The sequence below is a fragment of the Lontra canadensis genome, unplaced genomic scaffold (genome assembly GCF_010015895.1).
Source record: "Lontra canadensis isolate GAN:19392208 unplaced genomic scaffold, GSC_riverotter_1.0 scaffold20, whole genome shotgun sequence".
In the NCBI taxonomy this organism is placed as follows: domain Eukaryota; kingdom Metazoa; phylum Chordata; class Mammalia; order Carnivora; family Mustelidae; genus Lontra; species Lontra canadensis.
This window is the reverse complement of record NW_022631014.1, coordinates 799,880-825,566: the sequence shown is the minus strand read 5'-3', so window position 1 is coordinate 825,566 and position 25,687 is coordinate 799,880. Positions and strand designations below refer to the sequence as shown.

The window sequence follows — 25,687 nt, the reverse complement described above, 5'->3', positions numbered from 1 at the left end:
CTTGAAATGAAACTATTAACAAATTGAGTAATTTATTTCAACAATGTCAATGTGTTCTCACAATTACATTTGCTTTAATTAGTGTACAAGCTATTATTTAATAGCATACTTCACATAGAAAAATGTAATGGTGTATTCTTGGTTCCTTATAACAGAAAAGAAAGAAACTTTTAATGGACTGAGTGATTTTGTGGAAGAGCTGCTAAATATAAAGTGATGGAAGAGAAAGTACAAAGACAGAAAGCGAAGCTTACAAGAATGTAAATAAAAAATATATTTATTGTCGGCCCTTACCAATACATGTCCTATTTATCATTGTGTAAATAGTATTGGAAACGTATAATGGTAGTTAGAGACAAGAATACAGATCCTGGAAAATTTTAAGTGTTCAGTTGTATCTGGTTTTTGCTTATCATAAAATTTTTGGAAATCATGAAGTAAGTCATTTCTAATTAATCACTATAATGGAGGGGTACGGAATGGTGTGGAATATTAAAAAGGTAGGAAGCAAAAAAGTTTGCTTCTCAAATTTGCTCTTAAAGATTTTAATGTGGGGTGCCTGGGTGGCTCAGTCAGTTAAGCGTCTGCTTTAGGCTCAGGTCATGATCCCAGAGTCCTGGGATCCAGCACTGCATGGGGCTCCTGCTCAGCAGGGAGTCTGCTTCTCCCTCTTCCTTTGTCTGCCACTCCCTTTGCTTGTGTTCTTTGCTTGTACAAGACAATAGCTTGTACACACTTGTACACAATAGTCTGTCAAATAAATAAATAAAATCTTTAAAAATTAAAAAAAGACATTTTAATGCCAATATTTCTTACCTAGAAATTCACTTTATTAGTAGCTAATAAAAAAAGCTCTTCTACTCAGCCTACTCTGTGTTAGGATCAGAAGATCCAGGGATGAAGAAATTGTTATATTTCTGTTTCTATATATGCAGAGTAAGGGGAAGCAGATGAATCGTCATCCAGGTCATAATTAATAAGATCTGCTGTTCTCTGTAAACATGAGAGCAAGATTTACTATCATGTAATCAATTGGTGGTTTTATGTGGAAGGGATATAAATGCAATCCAGATAAATCAATACTCTAATTTTTAAAATTAGTTTGACAATCTTTTTGCCTAGTTTGATTGATTTAAGTTTCTGTTGCTTTCATTTTCTTTCCTTTTTTCCCCCTTTAGTTAATGACAAAAATTTGTAAAATTGCAAGTAAAGAAGGAAGCAGGTATAAGAGTAATTAGGTAATAAATATTTAAGTGTAAAATGCAAGAAGCCTACAGTATCCACAGATTTTGAAAAATTAGCTATAGTTCTCATTTCTAGGAAGGGGGCTCATAGGAGTAGAGTGAGTATATTAAGTTCTTTTTAGTCCTTGTGAATGTTTATACTACAGTCTCCCATTGGTTTTCATTGTGTGTCCCAAGCTCTGAATTCAGTCTGCCAGGTTGTTCTTAGGTCCGATGAGTCAGAATAGTATGGTTTACAAGTAGAACAATCAATTTAGCAATAGTGGAAAATTAGGTAATTCTTTAAATAGCATTTTGAGGTTAGCATGGGTAAACCACTACCTAGTTGCTACATATACTACAATAAGCAGTTCTCATTTGGTCCTGATTTGATTTTCATTATACCTAGTCTCTAAATTCTGTCTTGAATTTTAAAATGATTTGTCTGTTGATTCTTTGGCCTATGCTATAGAATATCAGAAGAGTAACTGGAATTGATTATTTAATGCTTGATCTTTAAAAAGTAATAGATTTTTTTAAAGAAACATTGTTTTATCAAAAGAGGCCAAGTGTAAGAAGTTAATTGCTTTTTTTTCTAGCATCCTGAGTTTTCTTAGATTAAGTGAAGTTTTAAAGAAAGTTCTCAAAGGCCTTCACAGCTCACTTCTGTGCATTTGTTCAATCACTTTCCAGTGTGACTACATAGAATTTCTCTACTAAAATCTATGACCCAGGGCAACTGAGTGGCTCAGTTGGTTAAGTCTCTGCCTTCAGCTGAGGTCATGATCCCAGGGTCCTAGGATCAAGCCCTGAATCAGGCCCTGCTCAGCGGAGAGTCTACTTCTCCCTCTCCCTCTGCCTGCCTCTTCTTCTGCTTGTGTTCTCTCTCAAATAAATAAATAAAATCTTTAAAAAATAAAATAAAATCTAAGACCCATCCAGAATAGCCAACACAACATTGAAGGAGAACAAAGGTAGAAGACTGATGCTACCTGACCTCAGAATAAGAAGCCTGGAAATAGACCATAGAGATATAGTTAAGTGATCTTGACTAGAAGCAAAGGCAAATCAATGGAAAAAGGATAGTCTTTTTCAACAAGTAGTGCTAGAAAGCTGGTATCCACATGCAAAGCAAACATAACCCCAAACAAAACAAAATGTAGACATAGATTTCACACCTTTCATGAACATTAGATCATAAACCCAAATGCAAAATGCAAAACTATAAAATTCTTAGATGATATAGGAAAAAATCTTGGTGACTTTGGTTTGGCAATGATGTTTTAGTTTCAAAAACAAAAGCATGATCCATGAAAGAAAAAAACAGTAAGTTGGACTTCGTTAACATTAAAACCATTTTTTTTTCTTTGAAAGACACTGTTAAGAGAATGAAAGATAAACCACAGACTAGGAGAAAAAATCTTTGCAAAACACAGCTAATAAAGGACCGACATCTAAAATATACAAAGAACTTTTATAATTCAACAAGAAAACAACCCAGTTAAAAAATGGACAAAATATCTGATCAGAAACCCCACCAAAGAAGATATACAGACGGCAAATAAGGGTAGGAGAAGATGCAAAACATCAGAGGTCATCAGGGAATTACAAATTAAAATGAGACACCGTACACACCTATTAGAATGGTAAAGATCCAGCACACTGACATCACCAAATGCTAGTGAAGATGTGGAGCAACAGGAACTCTTCCTTCACTGCTGGTGGGAATGTAGAATGGTGCAGTCACTTTGGAAGATACTTTGGCTTTTTTTTTTTTTTTTAGTGAAACTAAACACATTCTTACCGTATGATTCAGCAATTACACTCCTTAGTATTTGCCCATATGAACTGAAAACTTATGTCCACAGATAAACCTGTACAGTATTCATAGCATTTTTATTCATAACTGCTAAAACTTGGAAGCTACCAAGATGCCTATCAGTAATCAAATGGATAAATTGTGGTATGTGTATGGAGTATAATTATTATTCAGTGATAAAAAATAAATGACCTATTAAGCCATAGAAAGACCAGGAGGAATCATAGATGCATATTGCTACATGAATGAAGTCAATCTGAAAAGCCTATATACATAATTCCAATAACACAGTATTCTGTAAAACCAAAACTCTGGAGACATTAAAAAGACCAGTAGTGGTCATTAGGGGTGGGATGAGGTAGGGAGGGATGGATGGAAGGATATGTAGGTGGAGCACATAGGATCTTAGGGCAGTGACACTATTTCATGTGATACTGTAATGGTGGGTGCAAGTCATTATATATTCATTAAAACCTATTGAGTGTACAACACAGAGTAAACCCTAATGTAAATTATGGACTATAGTTAATAATTATCAGTATCGATGATGCATCAGTGTAACAAATGTACTGTACTAATGCAAGATGTGAATACTAGAGGACACTACGTATGTGAGGGTGAGGACTATATGAAAGCACTATTACGTTCTGTTCCATTTTTTTTAAAACCTAAAATAGCTCTAAAAATAAAGTTTATTAATTAAAAATTAAAAATTAATTAAAAATTAATTAAAAAAATTTTAGCTTTCCTTGTTCATTGCTTTTTCTTTTTCAAGTGTACCATAACTTTTTCTTCATTCATCATGCCAGTTATGTTAGTTAACGAAATACACTGATTTTTGCACACTGATCTTTTATCCTGCAACTTTGCTGCATTCATTTATAAGCTGTGTGTGTATGTGTGTGTGTGTGTGTATGTGGTCTTTAGTATTTTCTCTGTATAAGATCATGTCACCATTTAATAGAAATCATTTTACTTCTTTTTTGATTTGGATGCCTTTCCTTTTTCTTGCCTAATTACTCTGGCTAGAATTTTTAGTATGATGTTGAGTAGAAGTGGTGTTTTGTTTGGATTTGGGGAGAAATCTTTCAGGCTTTCATCATTGATTAATGTTAGTTGTGAATTTTTCATAAAAGCCTTTTTTTCATGTTGAAGATGTTTCCTTTGATTCCTAGTTTGATGAGTGTTTTTTTCTGGAAAGGACATTGGAATTTGTCAGATGCTTTTTATGCATTAATTGAGATGATCATGTCATTTTTTCCTTCATGTTACTAATGTTATGTACTACGTTGACTGATGTTTCTAAACTGAACCAGTTTTGTGTTCCAGGGATAAATTCCACTTGGTTATGATATATAATACTCCTAAAATGCTGTTGAATTTGATTTGTTTGTATTTTGTTTAGGATTTTTTTAAGGTTGGAGTAGGGAGAGGAGAGAGAATCTTAAGCAGCTTCCATGCCCAGCATGTTAGCCTGATGCAAGGCTCCATCTCACAACCCTGAGATCGTGACCTGAGCTGAAATCAAGAGTCAGCTGCTTAACCAGCTGAGCCACCCAGGTGCCCTTGTTGATGATTTTTATATTTCTATTCATTATATTTATATATTAGGGATACTGGTCTGTAGTTTTCTTAAAATATCTTTTTCTTATTTGGTATCAGGGTAATGCTGGCCACATAGGTAAATGCACTCTCCTTTCTAGTTTTTGAAAGAGTTTGAGAAGGATTAGTGTTAATTATTATTAATATTTGGTAGCACTACCAATGACGCCATCTGGTCCTGGTCCTTGGGGGAGTGTTTTGATTACTGATCCAATCTCTGTGCTTCTTTGCAAGTCTATTCAGATTTCCTCTTTCTTGAGTCAGTTTTTGTGTGTTTAGGAATCTGTTCACCTCCTAACACCTAACAACACCTACAAACGTGTAGGTATACATTTGTTCATAGTATCTTTATAATCTTCTTTTTTCTATAAGGTCTGTAGTAGAGTCTCCACTTTCATTTCTCATTTTTTAGTATTTTTCTGTATCAGTCTAGCTAAAAATTTGTCAAATATTTTATCTGTTCAAAGAACCAACTTTTGGGTTCACTGATTCTCTTTATTGTTTTTCTACTCTCTATTTTATCTCTCCTCCATTATTTTTTCTTTCTGACCCTGAGACTAAATACTTAATTGATTTAAATTCAAGTTTCCTGATTCTTCTTCTGCCTGCTGAAATATGCTGTTAATCCCCTCCAGTGAATTTTAAATTTGCCTGCTCTACTTTTCAGCTCCAGATTTACTATTTTGTTTCTGTTTCTAATGTCGATCTTTTTATTAATATTCTCTGTTGCGACGTTGTTCTCCTGGTGTCCTTTACTTCTGTGCAGTTTTCCTTTAGCTGTTTGAACGTATTTATTACAGTTGATTTGAAATCTTTGTCTAGCACGTGTAATGCTTGGGCTTCCTCAGGGACATTTTCTGATAATTTTTTCCCTTATGAATGGGCCATACTTTATTGTTTATTTGTATGCTTCTTAACTTTCTTTGAAAACTGGATTATTTTGAATATCATAGTGTGGCAACCTCCTCCTTGGGGTTTACTGTTTCTGTAGTTGCAGGTTGTTGTTTTAATGACTTTTACAAACTATTTCTGTAAAGTCTGTATTCTTTGTGTGTATAATTATGAAGTCTGTGTTATATTAGCTTAGAGCTCAACTAATTTTTGACAAATTATCCTTGAATACCTGGAGCCAAAATAAGACTGTATACTGGCTTTTGTCAAGGTAGGCATCCTTCATTGCTTAGCCAGGCTGTTCACAACTTTGCCTTTACTTGGAGAATAAAGCTCAGCCAGAGATGACAGTTTTGAGTCTCTTCAGTCTTTTTTCCGAGTATGCATATGGCCCTCTTGATTCCCTCAGGTACATGGGAGATTTTGAAAGTCCATATTCCCCCATATGTCTCCTTTCCCAGCCCTTTCCTACCTAGGCTATTGGTTTCTCTGTTGCTTGTCCTAACTTATTTCTTGACCTAGTCTGCTGTGGCCAATACTTTTTGACGTTCACTGCTTTTAGCAAATGCCACCAGAGAATGTGCCCCAGCTCTGGGAACACTTGAAATTGGAAGAAACAAAGGCGAGTACTTGCCCTGTTCCTTTAGGGAGCTGCCAGACAGGTAAAACACTCAACCACTTTTCCTTCAGAACAAAGTGTGTATAGCTCACTCTGGCATTAGCACCCTGTACCACGTTACTACAAAGCAGCAGCTTCTGTCTTCATTAATCTTTCCTGTTTGTTGTTAAGTTTTTGACTAAATTTTAGAGTTCTGCAAAAGTGATTCTTGGTAGTTTTTGTCAGCTTATTAGTTGTTTTTGTGGAGGAATGGAGCCCTGGAGTTCCTGCTCAGCCATTTTTCAGAGTCACTCTTACTGATATACTCTGAAGAGGCTTTTACAATAATTTTTAAAATCTTATCTTTTAAAAGTAATTGAATGTAGAAAGACAGCAGAAAAACTGCCAGTTATGTTTTCAGACACATATAGAAGAATCACAACCTTCACAATACTTAAACAAACAAGCCCTGTTTCTTATTTCAGCACCAGAACCAACTTCGTAAATCCTAAATTCAATTTGCTTTATTTTTCTTAACTATTGGAAGATGGTAGGGATAGTAGCATTGTACTTTAAATTTTCTCAGTGTTAAAGTTATATACTCTAATATAATTTCCAATTTTTATGTCAATTATATTTCTATTAAGTAACTTAGTGTTGTCCAGGCTCTCTGTACACATGTAAAGAATTGGATATATTATTTGCTTTGATTTTAGGAAGAGTCAAGTTGGGTTAATGTTGGTACCTTATTCTTCTCCCTTCTCTGTATGAGTACAGGGACCCATCTTCTACTGTGAAATCACTCTGGGAAAGACTGGTTTGGACTATGGCCGGTTATATGCCTGATTATACCTGTTATTCTAGTTATAAAGGGCTCCCCAAGGTACTTGGAGTAAGAACAGTTATTACCCAACCAGGAATGAGAGACTTTCTCTCAGCTATTGAGTTTCTGATAAATTTGTTCTTGAAGTTGTAGTTCCACTCACAATATCATAAACTTTAACTTTTGTTATCCTTTGATCAGGTCTTATGATTATCTCCAAATTATGACATTAGGGGTGTGACAGGTTTCATACTGAGAAAGAATATTGTGTACCATATTGTGTTGAAAAGTCCTTCTGTTCATGTCCTTAAGGATAAAATATGAAATCTCTGTAGCCTCACTTCCTCTCAAGGAAGTGGTCTTAACTTTGGCCAGCTTTTTATCACTGAACTTGATTTCCATCCTGTAATTTTCTTATGTGCAGCTACTCTTCAGATATGATGCTTCATCTTTAGTGTCCTAGTACAGACTCTCTCTTTTCCTTAAATCTTGATGGATTAATGACAAAAGATCAGCACTAGGGTAAAAATCTTTTTCTTTTTCTATGTGAAAGCACCTTTGTAAGTACGTAAAGTATGAATGAATCACAAATTAACCCTAGGAATGAAAAGACAAGTCCGGTGGGGATCTTTGATACTTTCTCAGTTATTTCCAGTATCTTTGTCTAATACCATTTTCTTCAGTCAGTTGTCTGATTATTTTTGAGAAGAGCTTTTGAAGACACAGTTATGAATGTTTTCTTAAAATCATCATATCTGGGTAGTTGTATTTAATAATTAATGTAATTTTATTTTAAAAAGTATATTGTATAGGCCAAAATGACCTATAGACAGTATTTAATTTTTAGTCATTTTGGAGGTTAAATTATTTTTTGCAGCTGTCAGGCTTAATACTTTAATAGCCCTTTATGTACATATAATTAATTGCATGTTAAAATTAACATCACAAGTAACTGAGTAACAAGTTAAAAATAAATTTTTTGTCTTGTTAATCAAACTTCACACAAAAGTGCAGTAATTAAATATTTGACACATTTTTATACCTTCTACTTTTAATGATTTCAGAATGTGATTAATTTGATACATGTGAACACTGTTAACTATACAATTCATATATGAGTTTTGAAATTAATTATATACATATCAGGGAGGCTGTATTTAAAAACTTAGGGTAATAGTAATCTACTTACAAACATCAGATTTGAACAGAAATTCTAGTTGTGGATGGACTGGTTAAATATAAAATTTTGAGTATTTGTTCAAGCCATATGATTTTGAGCCATATTATTTCCAAGGCAAATACAAGTAGGTTTCATTTAAACCTTCTATATAATCAAATGCATGGAAGCAGTTAGGCCAGGAAAATTTTACAGGGGAGGGATGAGAACCCTTAAGAATGGTTTTTATTTGCAACTTATAGAATTTATTTATACCAACTTGCCATTGGAGTTTATCTGGTTTTATAGATGGCTCTCATGTTAAACCTTTTTCCCAAGACTGAGAGGTGCTGTTCTTAATGAACATTTAGGCAAGGGACTGATTTCAGATACCTGGCTTGAGTGATGGGAAAACCAAGAAGTGTTTACATGCTTCATAATTTCTTGCCATTAAAACACACCCGCAGACACACATACACACAGACCCAGACACACAGATTAGGGTTATATTTATGCACAATCTGGCCTTTTAACAAAGAAAAATAAGCCTATGTTTGGGCTACCACTGCTACAAACAAAACAGCTGAGACTTTAATGAACACCATACTGAGGGCATGTAGGACATAAGGCAAATTAAGCAGGTTACAAACTGCACATCTTCTGTTTAGATATAAGAGATCTCCCCAATCCTGACAATTAGTTGTACTGACAAGGCAAGCAGATAGACAGAAACAGAAGGAGATCATTTGTATCAATTTGAGAAATAGAACTAGTAATGAAACAGAATAGTCTTACTTTAAAATTGTTCTTTCACTTTATTTTCCCCCCAAAATAAATACACATGGTTAAACAAAAGCTTCTTGTATTTTGTTTGCAAATAAAGACCACCATTTTTTTTTTTTTTTTAAGAAAAGATTTTCTGGACACTCAAACTAATTTTAATCTTGGTAACCTGACAGCTTTGTTTAAACATTGAATATGAGTTTCCTTTCATGAAAATCTTTTCAAAGTATAGCAGTTCAGCTGTGAAAACCTGAATACATTAATGATGACAAAGAAGCTCCAGAATGAGCCAACATTTGTTTTGTTCTTTAAAACATTTCTTGATGAATTGCATACACGAAAGTGTTGCAGGGTTGTTTAAATTTTTCCCTATTTCTTTGCTAATAAATGTCTTTGTGTTTACCTTTTTAGCTACAATGCCGTTATTAATCATTTTAAATTATTTTTTAAACAAAAATGACTTTAAGAAGTTTTTTTTAAAAAATGTCTTAAAGGTATCTATTAAAGAAACATTTAAACATTGCTTTTAATGTATATGATTAAACATCAAAATGCATTACTCATGTTTAGGTTTTTGATCATTGTTTTCAAGAGTAAACCTCTTCCAAATACAAGGAGTTTATTTAAGGATCATTTACTTTGTGTCTTAAGTGATAAAGATGAATCACTCAATCTATAAATAGCAATATTGAAATATTTTAATCTAGTACTTTTTAAAAAAATATATTTTATTCATTTACTTTAGATAGGAGAGGGGCTGAGGGGGGAAGGAGAGAGAAAGGGAGAGAATCCCAAGTGGACTCCACGCTGAGTATCACAATGCCGAGATCATGACCTGAGCTGAAACCAAGAGTTGGATGCCTACCCAGCTGAGCCACTCAGGCGCCCCTTAATGTAATACTTTTTTAAAGGATTGCAGTATACTTATACAGCATTATCCTTCTGAGGGAGAGTGGCATTGTTAATTTTTCTGAAATGTTTCTTAGTGATAAATTTTTATTTTTTTAATTCATGTATGTATGTACATATATACATGTATTTTTATTTTTTGATTCATGTATTTATGTTCATATATATGTATTTTTATTTTTTTAATTTGCATATCTTCCTTCAAAAAGGTTTGAGGCATAATTTGAGACATATTCTATAAAGATTAGCTTTTCCTTTTTTTAAAATTCAAACATTTTTTTCTATTTTCTGTACAAAATAGTTTTGAGTAAAAATGTATCACAAAACTTGCAGTTTAAGCATTATTTTCTAGAAAGTTTCTTGAAATACACTTTGATATATTTTATAGATTGAATATGTTTTCAAATGGTATATATCTGTGCTCAATAATGAAATGAACTGTGTTGGTTAATTATATGTTTGGTGTGTGCCAGGCAATAATATTTCTTGTTATTCATAAATAGGTTCTCAGTTTTTGCTGCACAATAAGCTATCTCTTAACTTAGTTTTATAAAACAGTAGGCATTTTTTTTTATTGTTGCTAATGAGAAAGCTGGGTAATTCTTTTGTTTTGGGCTGAGCTTGATTATGTGTCTAGGGGATAGGTGGTCTAAGATTGTCTTACTTGTGTGTCTGGCAGTTAGCTGACTGTTGAGTGAAGTGATGGAGTGACTCAGTCACAGGTTTCAGCCTTCAGCAAGCTAGCTATTGCTTGTTTACATGATGGTGTCCGCATTCCAGGAAGATAAACAGAAGCTCAGGGTTCCACATGAAGTAGGCTTGGTACTGGCCCTTTGTCACAGCTACCATTTTTTGTTAGCCAAAGCAAGTAACAAAGCCAGCCAGAATGAAGTGATTGCAAAATTGTTTCTGTATGCTGTAGTGGACAATCCAATAATAATTTTAAGGCAAAATTTCTATTCACAGCAGCATTAAAAAGAACTAAGTACTTAGGAATACATTTGACAAAAGAAACGGAGGTATTATTCTGAAAACTACAAAACATTACCCTAAGGAAGATACAAATAAAGGTAGAGAATTTCATGTTCATGGATTGGAAAATTCATGATGCCACTTACTTCTTGACAGAAGTAGTTGGAAAACCATGTCACAAAAGGCATGTATTTAGATAGGGGAATAATCGGATGTTAATGCTATCAGTTTGTTACATAAACAATTATGATAAAAATGTATTTTATGTTAACAAAAATCAGTCAAAGGAAATAAACTGAGAGTTTGTCTCCCTCTCTGATTTCTTCCCATTCACTTTTCTCTCCCTTCCCCATGATCCTCTGCACTATTTCTTAAATATAATAAACATCTATGCTAAGAAAAAGTAAAGAACTCAAACAGCCTAACATTACACCTCACAGACCTAGAACAAAAACACTAGTGAAACCATTTGATAATGCCAAAAAGCACGAAAGAACCAACTGAATATCTAAGACAATTGACTGAAAAATAATAGAAGTAAGAAAGTTCAAAAATGTGGTAACCAGTGGAAAACACTTAAGCAAAAATAGTATTTTACTATATTTCTGGAATTATCAGATAAAAAAGATATTACATACAACATGAATTATGTTAAAATCTTATCTTTATTTTTAGCTGTAGACTCTTTAAAAATTTAAATTCAGTTAACATATAATGTGTTACTAGTTTCTGAGGTAGAGGTCAGTTATTCATCAGTCTTTATATCATACCTAGTGCTCATTATATCATGTGCCTTCCTTAATGCTCATCACCCAGTTAACCCAACCCCCCCCACCTCCCTTCCCACAACCCTCAGTTTGTTTCCCCAGATCAAGAGTCTCTGGTTTGTCTCCCTCTTTGATTTCTTCCCATTTTGTTTTCCCCATCCGTCCCCTATGATTCTCTGCACTATTTATTATATTCCACATATGAGTGAAACCGTATGATAATTGTCTTTCTCTGACTGACTTATTTCACTTAGTGTAAAACCTTCCAATTCCATCCATGCCTATGTAAATGGTAGGTACGCATCCTTTTTGATGGCTGAGTAATATTCCGTTTATATATATATGATATATATAAAAATATATGTATCATATATATATATGATATATAGATATATATATATATATCATATATATATATCATGTCTTCTTTATCCATTCATCTGTTGAAGGACATCTTGGCTCCTTCCACACTTGGGCTATTGTGGACATTGCTGCTACGAGTATGAGCTCTTTTTAAATTCTACATAAAAGTGAGATCCTATGGTATTTGTCTTTACCTGACTTAGTTCACTTATTGTAATGCCCTCAGTGTCCATCTGTATTGTTGAAAATGGCAAGATTTCTTTGTTTTATATGGCTGAATAATTTTCCTGTGTGTCTTTGTGTGTGTACCACATTTTCTTTACCCATTTATCCATCAGTGGACACACAGGTTGATTCAGTGTATTGACTGCAAGGAATATGAGAGTGCATAGTATCTTTTGGAGTTAGTGTTTCTGTTTCCTTCAGCTAAATAACTAGAAGTGAAATTGCTGGGTCCTGTGGGTAGTTCTATTTTTAATTTTTTAAGGAAATTACCTACTGTTTCCATAGTGGCCACATAATTTAACATTCCAACTAACAATGCATAAGGGTTCGTTTATTTCGTATCCTTGCCATTGAACTTTATCTAGGGATTTCATTGAATCTGTAAATTGTTTTGGGTGGTGCAAACATTTGAACAATAGCAATTCTTTCAATCCATGAGCATGAAATAACTTTCCATTTATTTGTATTTTTTGTCTTCAGTTTCTTTAATCAATGTCTTATGATTTTTAATGTACAGATCGTTCACCTCCTTGTTGAAATTAATCCTAGGTATTCTTTTTGGTGCAACTGTAAATGGAATTGTTTTCTTAATTTCTCTTTCTGATAGTTCATTGTTAGTGTATACAAATACAACTTCTTTTTGCATTTGCTTTTGTGTTTTAAAACTTTACTGAATTTATTTGTTCTAACAGTTTTTTGGTGGAGTCTTTAGAGTTTTCTAAATGTGCTATCAGACTTACACAAATCGATAGTTTTTTGTCTTCCTTTTGGATGTTTATGCCTTTTATTTTTTTCTCTTGTCTAATTGTTCTAGACAGGTCTTTTCAGTATTATGTCAAATAAAAATGATAAGATTGATTTTTTTTTATATATGAGGAATCCTACTTCATTCCTCTTGTTTGTTCACTGCAAAAACAACCCTGAAAAATTACCAAATTATAAGCAGTCAGGTCCATCAAAAAGAAAAAGGAAAGTGGCAAGATTGAGCATTCTTGTCCTATTCATGATCTTAAAGGAAATGATTTCAGCTTTTCATCATTGAGTGTGATGGTAGTTGTGGGCCTGTCATATATGGTCTTTATTATGATGAAATACATTTCCTCTAGATGCATTTTCTTGAGAGTTTTTATCATAAATGGATGTAGAATTTTGTCAAATTTTTTTTCACAACTTTTGAGTGATTATGATTTTTATCCTTTATTAATGTGGTTTATCACATTGATGTGCGTATGTTGAACCATCCTTACCATGGTATAGTTACCATAGTATATGATGCATTGTTGCATTCAGTTTGCTAATATTTTGTTAAGGCTTTTTGCATCTATGTTCATCAGGGATATTGGTCTCTAATTTTCTTTTCTTACAGTATCCTGATTGTGGTATCAGGTTTTGGTATCAGGACAATGCTGGCCTCATAAAAATAAATTTCAAAGTGTTCCCATACCTGTTTTTTTGGAGAGGAGTTTGAGAAAGATTGGCAGTAATTCTTCAGATGTTTGGTAGAGTTCACCAGTGAAGCCATCTAGTCCTGTATATTTCTCTTCTCTCAGGAGCTTTTTGATTACTGATTCGGTCTCATTAGTAATTGGTCTTTTAAGATTTTCTATTTCTTCATGATTTAGTCTTGGCAGGTTGTATGTTTCTAGGAATTTATAAATTACTAAATCAAAAGATACAGAGCAGATGAATGGATAAAAAAAGAAGACCCAACTACATGATGCCTATAAGAAACTCACTTCAGTTTTAAGGACACACAAAGATTTGTTGTAGGTTATCCAGTTTGTCAGTATATAATTTTTCTTAGTGGTCTTTTTTGATCATTTATGTTCATGTAGTATCTGTTCTAATGTTCCTTTTTCATTTTTTATTTTATTTATTTGAGTCCTATATTTCCTACTAAGAAAAGTTTGTCTATTTTGTTTAAATTTTCAAAAAACCAGCTCTTACTTTCATTTATCTACTCAATTGTCATTTAAGTCTCCATTTACTTTATTTTCACTCTGAGCTTTGTTGTTACCTTTCTTTTACTAATTTTGACTAGCTGTTCTTGTTGTAGTACTCTGAGGTGTCATGTTAGGTTGTTTGAATTACTTTTTCTTGACATAGATGTTTATTGCTATAAATCTCTTGCACAGTGGCTTTTGCTGCATCCCATAAGTTTTATTTAGGATGTTGTACTTCCATTTTCATTTGATTAAAGATATTCTGTGATTTGTCTTTTGGTTTCTGCTTTGACCCATTTACTGTTTAGTGGCATATTATTTAATCTTCACAAATTGTGAATTTTATTTTTTTCTTCTCATGACTGATTTCTTGTTTTAATCATTATGTTTGGAAAAGATGCTTGAAATGATTTCAGTCTTCTCAAATTTTATTGACCTGTTTTGTGGCCTAACATAGGATCTATCCTGGGGAATGATTATGTGTGCTTGAGAAGAATATTTATTCTACTGATCTTGGATGAAATGTTGTGTATATATTCATTAAGTATATTTGGTCTAACACATTGTTTAAAGTCGGTTTTTAAAAAGTGATTTTCTGTCTGGATTATCTATCCATTGATGTAAGTAGGGTATAAAATTTTTCTAGTAATATTGCATTGTTTTCTATTTCTCCCTGAAGGCCTATTAATATTTGCCTTGTATATTTAGGTATTCCTTTGTTAGGTGCATAAGTACTTACAAATATTATACTGTCTTGTTGGAATGCCCTCATTATCATTATATAATGACCCTTTTTTATCTCATTACCATCTTTGGCTTAATGTCTATTTTATCTAATACAAGTATAGCTACTCTGGCTTTTCTTTGGTTTCTATTTCCATGAAATACCTTTTCCATCCCTTCATTTTTAGTCTTTGTCTGTCCTTAAAACTGAAGTGAGTTTCTTGTAGGCATCATGTAGTTGGGTCTTCTTTTTTTATCCATTAATCTGCTCTGTATCTTTTGATTCAGGAATTTAGTCCACTTACATTTAAAGTCGTTATTTATAGGTTTGGACTTACTCTTTCCATTATGTTGTTTGTGGCTATTTATAATTCCTTAGTTCCTTTTTTTTCCCCTTGCTTTCTTCCTTTGTGATTTTCTGTAGTGGGCACTTAGATTTTTCTTTTTTTTTTTTTCTTTTTTTTTTAATTTTATTTTTTATAAACATATAATATATTTTTATCCCCAGGGGTACAGGTCTGTGAATCGCCAGGTTTACACACTTTACAGCACTCACCATAGCACATACCTTCCCCAATGTCCATAACCCCACTCCCCCTAACCCCCCTCCCCCCATCAACCTCAGTTTGTTTTGTGAGATTAAGAGTCACTTATGGTTTGTCTCCCTCCCAATCCCATCTTGTTTCATTTACTCTTCTCCTACCCCATTAACCCCCCATGTTGCATCTCCTCTCCCTCATATCAGGGAGATCATAGGATAGTTGTCTTTCTCCGATTGACTTATTTCGCTAAGCATGATACCCTCTAGTTCCATCCACGTCGTCGCAAATGACAAGATTTCATTTCTTTTGATGGCTGCATAGTATTCCATTGTGTATATATACCACATCTTCTTTATCCATTCATATGTTGATGGGCATCTAGGTTCTTTCCATAGTTTGGCTATTATAGACATTGCTGCTATAAACATTTGGGTGCACGTGCCCCTTCGGATCACTACGTTTGTATCTTTAGGGTAAATACCCAGCAGTGCAATTGCTGGGTCATAGGGTAGTTCTATTTTCAACATTTTGAGGAACCTCCATGCTGTTTTCCAGAGTGGTTGCACCTGCTTGCATTCCCACCAACAGTGTAGGAGGGTTCCCCTTTTTCCGCATCCTCGCCAGCATCTGTCGTTTCCGGACTTGTTAATTTTAGCCATTCTGACTGGTGTGACGTGGTATCTCATTGTGGTTTTGATTTGTATTTCCCTGATGCCAAGTGATATGGAGCACTTTTTCATGTGTCTGTTGGCCATCTGGATGTCTTCTTTGCAGAAATGTCTGTTCATGTCTTCTGCCCATTTCTTGATGGGATTATTTGTTCTTTGGGTGTTGAGTTTGCTAAGTTCTTTATAGATTCTGGACACTAGCCCTTTATCTGATATGTCGTTTGCAAATATCTTCTCCCATTCTGTCAGTTGTCTTTTGGTTTTGTGAACTGTTTCCTTTGCTGTGCAAAAGCTTTTGATCTTGATAAAATCCCAATAGTTCATTTTTGCCCTTGCTTCCCTTGCCTTTGGCGATGTTCCTAGGAAGATGTTGCTGCGGCTGAGGTCGAAGAGGTTGCTGCCTGTGTTCTCCTCAAGGATGTTGATGGATTCCTTTCTCACATTGAGGTCCTTCATCCATTTGGAGTCTATTTTCGTGTGTGGTGTAAGGAAATGATCCAATTTCATTTTTCTGCATGTGGCTGTCCAATTTTCCCAACACCATTTATTGAAGAGGCTGTCTTTTTTCCATTGGACATTCTTTCCTGCTTTGTCGAAGATTAGTTGACCATAGAGTTGAGGGTCTATTTCTGGGCTCTCTATTCTGTTCCATTGATCTATGTGTCTGTTTTTGTGCCAGTACCATGCTGTCTTGATGATGACAGCTTTGTAATAGACCTTGATTCCGGAATTGTGGTGCCACCAACTTTGGCTTTCTTTTTCAATATTCCTTTGGCTATTCGAGGTCTTTACTGGTTCCATATAAATTTTAGGATTCTTTGTTCCATTTCTTTGAAAAAAATGGATGGTACTTTGATAGGAATTGCATTAAATGTGTAGATTGTTTTAGGTAGCATAGACATTTTCACAATATTTATTCTTCCAATCCATGAGCATGGAACATTTTTCCATTTCTTTGTGTCTTCCTCAATTTCTTTCATGAGTACTTTATAGTTTTCTGTGTATAGATTCTTAGCCTCTTTGGTTAGGTTTATTCCTAAGTATCTTATAGTTTGGGGTGCAATTGTAAATGGGTTGACTCCTTAATTTCTCTTTCTTCTGTCTTGTCGTTGGTGTAGAGAAATGCAACTGATTTCTGTGCATTGATTTCATTTCCTGACACTTTACTGAATTCCTGTACAAGTTCTAGCAGTTTTGGAGTGGAGTCTTTTGGGTTTTCCACATATAGTATCATATCATCTGCGAAGAGTGATAGTTTGACTTCTTCTTTGCCGATTTGGATGCCTTTAATTTCCTTTTGTTGTCTGATTGCTGAGGCTAGGACTTCTAGTACTATGTTGAATAGCAGTAGTGATAATGGACATCCCTGCCGTGTTCCTGACCTTAGCAGAAAAGCTTTCAGTTTTTCTCCGTTGAGAATGATATATGCGGTGGGTTTTTCATAGATGGCTTTGATAATATTGAGGTATTTGCCCTCTATCCCTAGACTTGGAAGAGTTTTGATCAGGAAGGGATGTTGTACTTTGTCAAATGCTTTTTCAGCATCTATTGAGCTTATCGTATGGTTCTTGTTCTTTCTTTTATTAATGTGTTGTATCACATTGATTTGCGGATGTTGAACCAACCTTGCAGCCCTGGAATAAATCCCACTTGGTCGTGGTAAATAATCCTTTTAAGGTACTGTTGAATCCTATTGACTAGTATTTTGGTGAGAATTTTTGCATCTGTGTTCATCAAGGATATTGGTCTGTAGATCTTTTTTTTGATGGGATCCTTGTATGGTTTTGGGATCAAGGTGATGCTGGCCTCATAAAATGAGTTTGGAAGTTTTCCTTCCATTTCTATTTTTTGGAACAGATTCAGGAGAATAGGAATTAGTTCTTTTTTAAATGTTTGGTAGAATTCCCCCGGGAAGCCATCTCACCCTGGGCTTTTGTTTGTTTGGAGATTTTTGAAGACTGTTTCAATCTCCTTACTGGTTATGGGTCTGTTCAGGCTTTCTATTTCTTCCTGGTTCAGTTGTGGTAGTTTATATGTCTCTAGGAATGCATCCATTTCTTCCAGATTGTCAAATTTGTTGGCATAGAGTTGCTCATAGTATGTTCTTATAATTGTCTGTATTTCTTTGGTGTTAGTTGTGATCTCTCCTCTTTCATTCATGATTTAATTTTTTGGGTCCTTTCTCTTTTCTTTTTGATAAGTCTGGCCAGGGGTTTATCAATCTTATTAATTCTTTCAAAGTACCAGCTCCTAGTTTCGTTGATTTGTTCTATAGTTTTTTGGTTTCTATTGCATTAATTTGTGCTCTGATCTTTATGATTTCTCTTCTCTTGCTGGGTTTAGGGTTTCTTTCTTGTTCTTTCTCCAGCTCCTTTAGGGGTAGGGTTAGGTTGTGTACCTGAGACCTTTCTTGTTTCTTGAGAAAGGCTTGTACCGCTATATATTTTCCTCTCAGGACTGCCTTTGTTGTGTCCCACAGATTTTGAACCATTGTGTTTTCATTATCATTTGTTTCCATGAATTTTTTCAATTCTTCTTTAATTTCCTGGTTGACCCATTCATTCTTTAGAAGGATGCTGTTTAGTCTCCATGTATTTGGGTTCTTTCCAAATTTCCTCTTGTGACTGAGTTCTAGCTTCAGAGCATTGTGGTCTGAAAATATGCAGGGAATGATCCCAATCTTTTGATAGCGGTTGAGACCTGATTTAGGACCGAGGATGTGATCTATTCTGGAGAATGTTCCATGTGCATTAGAGAAGAATGTGTATTCTGTTGCTTTGGGATGAAATGTTCTGAATAGATCTGTGATGTCCATCTGGTCCAGTGTGTCATTTAAGGCCTTTATTTCCTTGTTGATCTTTTGCTTGGATGATCTGTCCATTTCCGTGAGGGGAGTGTTAAATTCCCCTACTATTATTGTATTATTGTCGATGTGTTTCTTTGATTTTGTTATTAATTGGTTTATATAGTTGGCTGCTCCCACGTTAGGGGCATAGATATTTAAAATTGTTAGATCTTCTTGTTGGACAGATCCTTTGAGTATGATATAGTGTCCTTCCTCATCTCTTATTATAGTCTTTGGCTTAAAATCTAATTAATCTGATATAAGGATTGCCACCCCTGCTTTCTTCTGATGTCCATTAGCATGGTAAATTCTTTTCCACCCCCTCACTTTAAATCTGGAGGTGTCTTCGGGTTTAAAATGAGTTTCTTGTTGGCAACATATAGATGGGTTTTGTTTTTTTATCCATTCTGATACCCTGTGTCTTTTGATTGGGGCATTTAGCCCATTAACATTCAGGGTAACTATTGAGAGATATGAATTTAGTGCCATTAATACAATGGCCCGTAGGGTGACTGTTATTGTATATTGTTTCTGTTCCTTTCTGATCTACTACTTTTAGGGTCTCTCTTTGCTTAGAAGACCCCTTTCAATATTTCCTGTAGAGCTGGTTTGGTGTTTGCAAATTCTTTCAGTTTTTGTTTGTCCTGGAAGCTTTTAATCTCTCCTTCTATTTTCAATGATAGCCTAGCTGGATATAGTATTCTTGGCTGCATGTTTTTCTCGTTTAGTGCTCTGAATATATCATGCCAGCTCTTTCTGGCCTGCCAGGTCTCTGTGGATAAGTCTGCTGCCAATCTAATATTTTTACCATTGTATGTTACAGACTTCTTTTCCCGGGCTGCTTTCAGGATTTTCTCTTTGTCACTAAGACTTGTAAATTTCACTATTAGGTGACGGGGTGTGGACCTATTCTTATTGATTTTGAGGGGGGTTCTCTGAACCTCCTGGATTTTGATGCTTGTTCCCTTTGCCTTATTGGGGAAATTCTCTCCAATAATTCTCTCCAATATACCTTCTGCTCCCCTCTCTCTTTCTTCTTCTTCTGGAATCCCAATTATTCTAATGTTGTTTCGTCTTATGGTGTCACTTATCTCTCGAATTCTCCCCTCGTGGTCCAGTAGCTGTTTGTCCCTCTTTTGCTCAGCTTCTTTATTCTCTTGTCATTTGGTCTTCTATATCGCTAATTCTTTCTTCTGCCTCATTTATCCTAGCAGTGAGAGCCTCCATTTTTGATTGCACCTCATTAATAGCTTTTTTGATTTCAACTTGGTTAGATTTTAGTTCTTTTATTTCTCCAGAAAGGGCTATTATATCTCCCGAGAGGGTTTCTCTAATATCTTCCATGCCTTTTTCGAGCCCAGCTAGAACCTTGAGAATCGTCATTCTGAACTCTAGATCTGACATATTACCAATGTCTGTATTGATTAGGTCCCTAGCCTGCGGTACTGCCTCTTTTTCTTTTTTTGTGTGGTGAATTTTTCCGCCTTGTCATTTTGTCCAGATAAGAGTATATGAAGGAGCAAGTAAAATACTAAAAGGGTAGCAACAACCCCAGGAAAATATGCTTTCAGAAAGTGGTTGATTTTCTGTTTCTAGAATTGCTGTTCTTCTTCTCTTCGATCTCCCATTGGATTTGTAGGTGTTTGCAATCTTTAGATAAGCTATCTTGCTGATCTCCTGCTACCTGAAGTAGTCTCAGGCTGCTACTTCTCTGCCATCTTGACTCCTCCCCCGGCACTTAGATTTCTTTTCATCTTTTATATAAGTGCTGTAAATTTTGCTGTGTAATTAGCATTTGATTTACATAAAACTTACTTAGAAGTTTTTTTTTTTTTTATTTCTTTTATTTGACAGAGATTACAAGTAGGCAGAGAGGCAGGCAGAGAGAGAGAGGAGGAAGCAGGCTCCCTGCTGAGCATAGAGTCTGATGTGGGGCTCGATCCCAGGACCCTGGGATCATGACCTGAGCCGAAAGCAGAGGCTTTAACCCACTGAGCCACCCAGGTGCCCCGAAGTTTTGTTTTTTTTAAAAAACATTTACTAATATTATAAACATTAAACTCTGTGAATAACTTATTAAGTTTTCAGGGTCTATCCTTTGCGAATAACCATTCTGGGCTCTGGAGATCTACTGAGAGAAAAACAACATGAAAGGTGATATATAGATAATAAATACTTAAGAAAAGCATAGGTGACTAAGAGCTATACAGGAAATTAAAATACAGTGATAAGATAGCAAGTGATTTCATTGCTCATCTGAGCTAGGTTTTAAAGGAAATCTTCTCTGAGGAGAAAGCCAATTATGTGAAAATCAGAGGAAAAAGCATTCCAGTTAAAAAAAAAAAAAAAAAAGAAGAGTAGCCCAGGGGACCTGGGTGGCTCAGTTGGTTAAGTCCGACTTTTGAGTTTGGCTCAGGTCATGATATCAGGGTCAGGAGATGAGCTCTGTGGTGGGCTGCTTGCTCAGTGGGGAGTCAGCCTGAGAGTTGTCTCCCTCTTCTTTAACCCCTCACCCACTTTCTGTCCCTCCCTCTTGCTTTCTCAAATAAATAAATATATCTTAAAAAAAGTAGTGTGAAGACACATTATCATGTTTGAAAAGCAGAAGGAACACTAATGAGTCTGGAGTATGTGGAAATGAAGAGGGGAAAAAAGTGGTAGGATGTAATGTCTGAGATTGGCATGGGACATCAAAGCCTGTAGGGTTTATTAGTCAAAGGAAATAGTTTGGATTTGATTCTAATAGCGTAAGTGAGCCATTAGAGCATTTGTAAGAAGGCAAGAGATATGATTTGATTTACTTTGATTATTTTTATTAGATTTTATTTTGAAATAGTACAAGACTTGAAAAGTTGCGAAAATAGTACAGGGAGTTTTTGTGATAGTATCTTATATACCTGTTGTACATTGTAAAAACCAGGAAACTGGTTTTGGTGTAATAACATTAACTCAGGTAAAGAATTTATTCAGATTTCAACAGTTTTTACAAGTGTAGTTCATATCCTCATCCTTTTATGTATATAGTTCTGTGGAATTTTATTACCTTTTGTAGATTTGAGTAAACATCACCATCATCAGAATACAGACTGTTCTGTCATTCAGAGAAACTCCTTCATATTATCCTGTAGAAGTCACATCCTTCACATTCTTCTTCCACTTCTAACCCCTGGCAATCATTGATTCATCCTTCTCTGTTGTAATTTTGCACTTTAAGAATGTTTTGTAAATAAAATCATATAATATGTAATACTTCTATTGGCTTATTTTCATTTCACAAAACGACCTTGAGATCCATGTAAGTTGTTAGATGTAGCAGTAGTTGTTATTTTTCATTGCTGAGTAGAATTCTGTTGTGTGGATGTACTGGGGTTTATTTACCCATTTTCCTTATTGAAGGACATTTGGTTTATTTACAGTTTTTAGCAATTAGAAATAAAGCTATAAGGAGCATTGATATACAAGTTTTTATGTGGATATAAGTTTTCATTTTTCTAGGTTAAATATACAGGGATGCAATTGGTGGGTCATATGTTAAGGGTGTGTTTAGCTCTTTTCCAGAGTGTTTCTATCATTTTTTAAAGATTTATTTATTTTTTGAGAGAGAGAGAGAGGGCAAGTGAGCAAGCACAAGCTGGGGCACAGAAGGAGGGGACAGAAACCTCAAGCAGGCTACATGCTGAACACCCTAAATGGGGCTTGATCCCATGACCCCGAGATCACTACCTGAGCTGAAAGCAAGAGTCCAACAACGCTCAACAGACTGCACCACCCAGGCACCCTACAGATGGTTTATATCATTTTACATTTCCACCATTAACCTGTGATTTATTGGGGTGCCAGGGTGGCTTAGTTCGTTAAGTGTCTGCCTTCAGCTTAGGTCATGATCTCAGGGCTCTGGGATCAAGCCCTGCATCAGGCTCCCCTCTCACCCAGGAATCTGCCTCTCCCTCAGCCCAAGGCTCTCCCTGCTTGTGTGGACTCTCTCTCTCTCTCAAATAAATAAAATCTTGAAAAAAAAAAAAACACAAAACACAAAAAACAGTGTGTGATTTATCTAGTTGCTCAATATCCTCGCCAGTTTTTTGATATTGTCAGGAATTTTTAGCTATTGTGTTTGGGGTGTAATAGTATCTCATTGTGATTTTAATTTACATTTCCCTGATGGCTAATGATGGTGAACATTTTTTTTATGTGCATATTTGCCATCTATATTTCCTCTTTGGTGAAATATCTGTTCAGATTACTTGCTCGATTAGGTTGTTTCCTTACTGTTGAGTTTATAGAATTCTTTGTGTATTTTAGATACAAGTGCTTTATCAGACATGTGACTCACAAATATTTTCTCCAGTCATGAGATTGTCTTTTCATTCCATAACAGTCTTTTGTAGAGGAATTTATTATTTTTATTAATGAATTGTGCCTTTGGTGTTATATGTAAGAACTCAGAGTTGTTAAATAACTCTTCACCTAACCCTAGATCATGAAGATTTTCTGATATTTTCTTCTAAAGTTTTATAATTTTATAAAATTTGCTATTTAGCGTCATGATCTTATTTAAGTTTATTTTTGTGTAAGATATGAGGTTTAGATCAAGGTCTCTCTCTCTATCTCTCTCTCTCTCTCTTTTTTTTTTAAATTTTGGCTTATGAATGTCTAGTTGTTCCAATACCATTTATTGAAAAGGCTGTTCTTCCTTCCCTGAAGCAGTTGTGTATCTTTGTCAAAATCAGTCGGTTATATTTCTGTTGGCTGTTTTAGGCACTCTCTTCTGTTCCACTGCCTGTCTCTTGCTCCACCAGTACTGTATTGTCTTGGTTACTTTAGCTATATAGCCTGAATTCTGAATAGGGGTGCCTCCATGGGGTCAAAAGTGTTCTCTTTGGGGTTGAAAAAGTCTTTAGACATTACAGTGACTATATTGCAAAGGGCTACAGTATATAAAAGACACACAGTGCAATAGTGGCATAAAATTCCATGGATGGAGAGCAATTAGGAATGTCTGAAAAGGTTCCTTAGGGAAGTATAATGAAAAAAAAAAAGATAGAAAATAATGCTATATAGTAAAGTATAGATCAGTAAGTGTGAGTCCTAGAACTTTAAGTTTCCTTTTCAAAATTGTTTTGATGCCTTTGCTTTTCCATATAAATTTTAGGATTAGCTTTCTTGTATCCTCAAATAATCATGCTTGGATTTTATTAGGGATCATGCTTAGATTTTATTAGGAATTGTGTTTCATATTTTTCATATATCATTCTGCCTTTGTGTGGGTAATAGGTAGTCAGGAGGGGAAGCAGGGAGATTAGTTAGGAAGTAAGGCTGTCATCTTCAGAGAGATGATGATAGATTTGCATTGGGGATGGTGGTAGTGGACATGAGAATCAAACAGGGATATATTTCCAATATAAGCAGACGAGACTACTTACTAATGAATTGATGGCAGGGTGGGGAGAATAAGAGAGGAATCCAGAAAAATTCCTAGATTTTTGCCTTGGGTAACTGACTAGATAGATGATGATATTTACTAAAATATAAACTGAGGGAAAATTACATTTGGAGATAATGTGAGGAAGGAAGAGAAGTTGAGACATGTCTGTGGAGACATTATTATGGAGATGTTCACTGAACAGAGATTTGTGAGTCAGAAATTTTGGGAATACAGAGTCTTGAGATATGGATTTGGGAAATGTTACCACAAGAGTAGTGTTAGATTTGAGAACATGTAAATAGTGGGGGGACATGTCAACACAGAACGGCATTAGATGTGAGAACATGTAAATAGTCAGGGCAAGGTGGAACCACACAACACTCTTAACATTCAGAGCTGGTAAATAAGTAATTGATAGCCTTAGTATTAAGGAACAAGACAAATTTGTAAGAAAACTGAACACAACAGCAAAATGGCCAAAGAAGATAAGTATTCCCAAAAAGTACTTTAGATGTTTAATAATTACATATGAATGACCTCATTTTTCATCTATGGAATGACATCAAAGGAAATTAATTATTATTGTTAATTCTTTTTTTTACTAAATTGCCAAAGATTAAGTAATGACCGAGCATTGGCTGAGGTCCATCCAGAGTGATAGATATTTTCATATGCTTTTAAGTGGGAATATAAATTGATATAATCCTTCTGGCAATCATTCTGACAACATTTAACAGAAGTCTTAATCTGTCCTTACCCATTAACCTTCCAGTTTAATACATTTTCTCTTTCTGAAGTCCTGCGATTTTTCCCCTCTTTTGCTGTTTTTTGCTTTCACTGTCAGTGATGCATCAAAATACATTACAATGTGGGTAAATGGTTGAATGCCAAGTCTTTATTCATCTGAAACTGTGCCTAATGTCTTCTGAACACTGTAGTAGTAGTTCTTTATATTTCTATGTTTACTGTATGTTACTCTTCATTTCTTTTACTCTCAGATACCTTCTAGTTTTTTTCCCTTATACATAACAAATTTATTCCACCTTTAATATTATATTGCCCATACTTAGCATAAAGAACCTTAATTATAATCAATTATGTAATGTTCACTGTTATGGACTGAGTATTTATGTTCTCCAGAATCATGTTTTGAAATCCTAATCCCCAATGTGATGGTGTTAGGAGGGTGGAGCTCCCACAAACGGGATTAGTACCCTTAGAAAAGGGATCCCAAAGAACCCCCCCCCTCGCTTTTTACCATGTAAGGACACAGCAGGAAGAACAGCATATATGAACCAATAAACCAGCTGGCTTTCACCAGCTTGAATCTTTCAGCAGCTTGATCTTGGATTTCCCTACCTCGTGAACGGTAACAAATAAATATCGGTTGGTTAAACTACCTGGTCTTTC

The 25,687-nt window shown here is 34.9% G+C and overlaps 1 protein-coding gene and 1 pseudogene across 6 annotated transcripts in view; both read left to right on the top strand.

Annotated features, from left to right (window-relative positions):
* The window catches only part of TBC1D5 (TBC1 domain family member 5), a 536,635-nt gene that overhangs the window by 215,380 nt on the left and 295,568 nt on the right, over positions 1 to 25,687 (top strand). The gene's annotated exons all lie outside the window — the stretch shown is intronic.
* Positions 480 to 25,687, top strand: part of LOC116869801 — a 54,826-nt pseudogene continuing 29,618 nt past the window's right edge.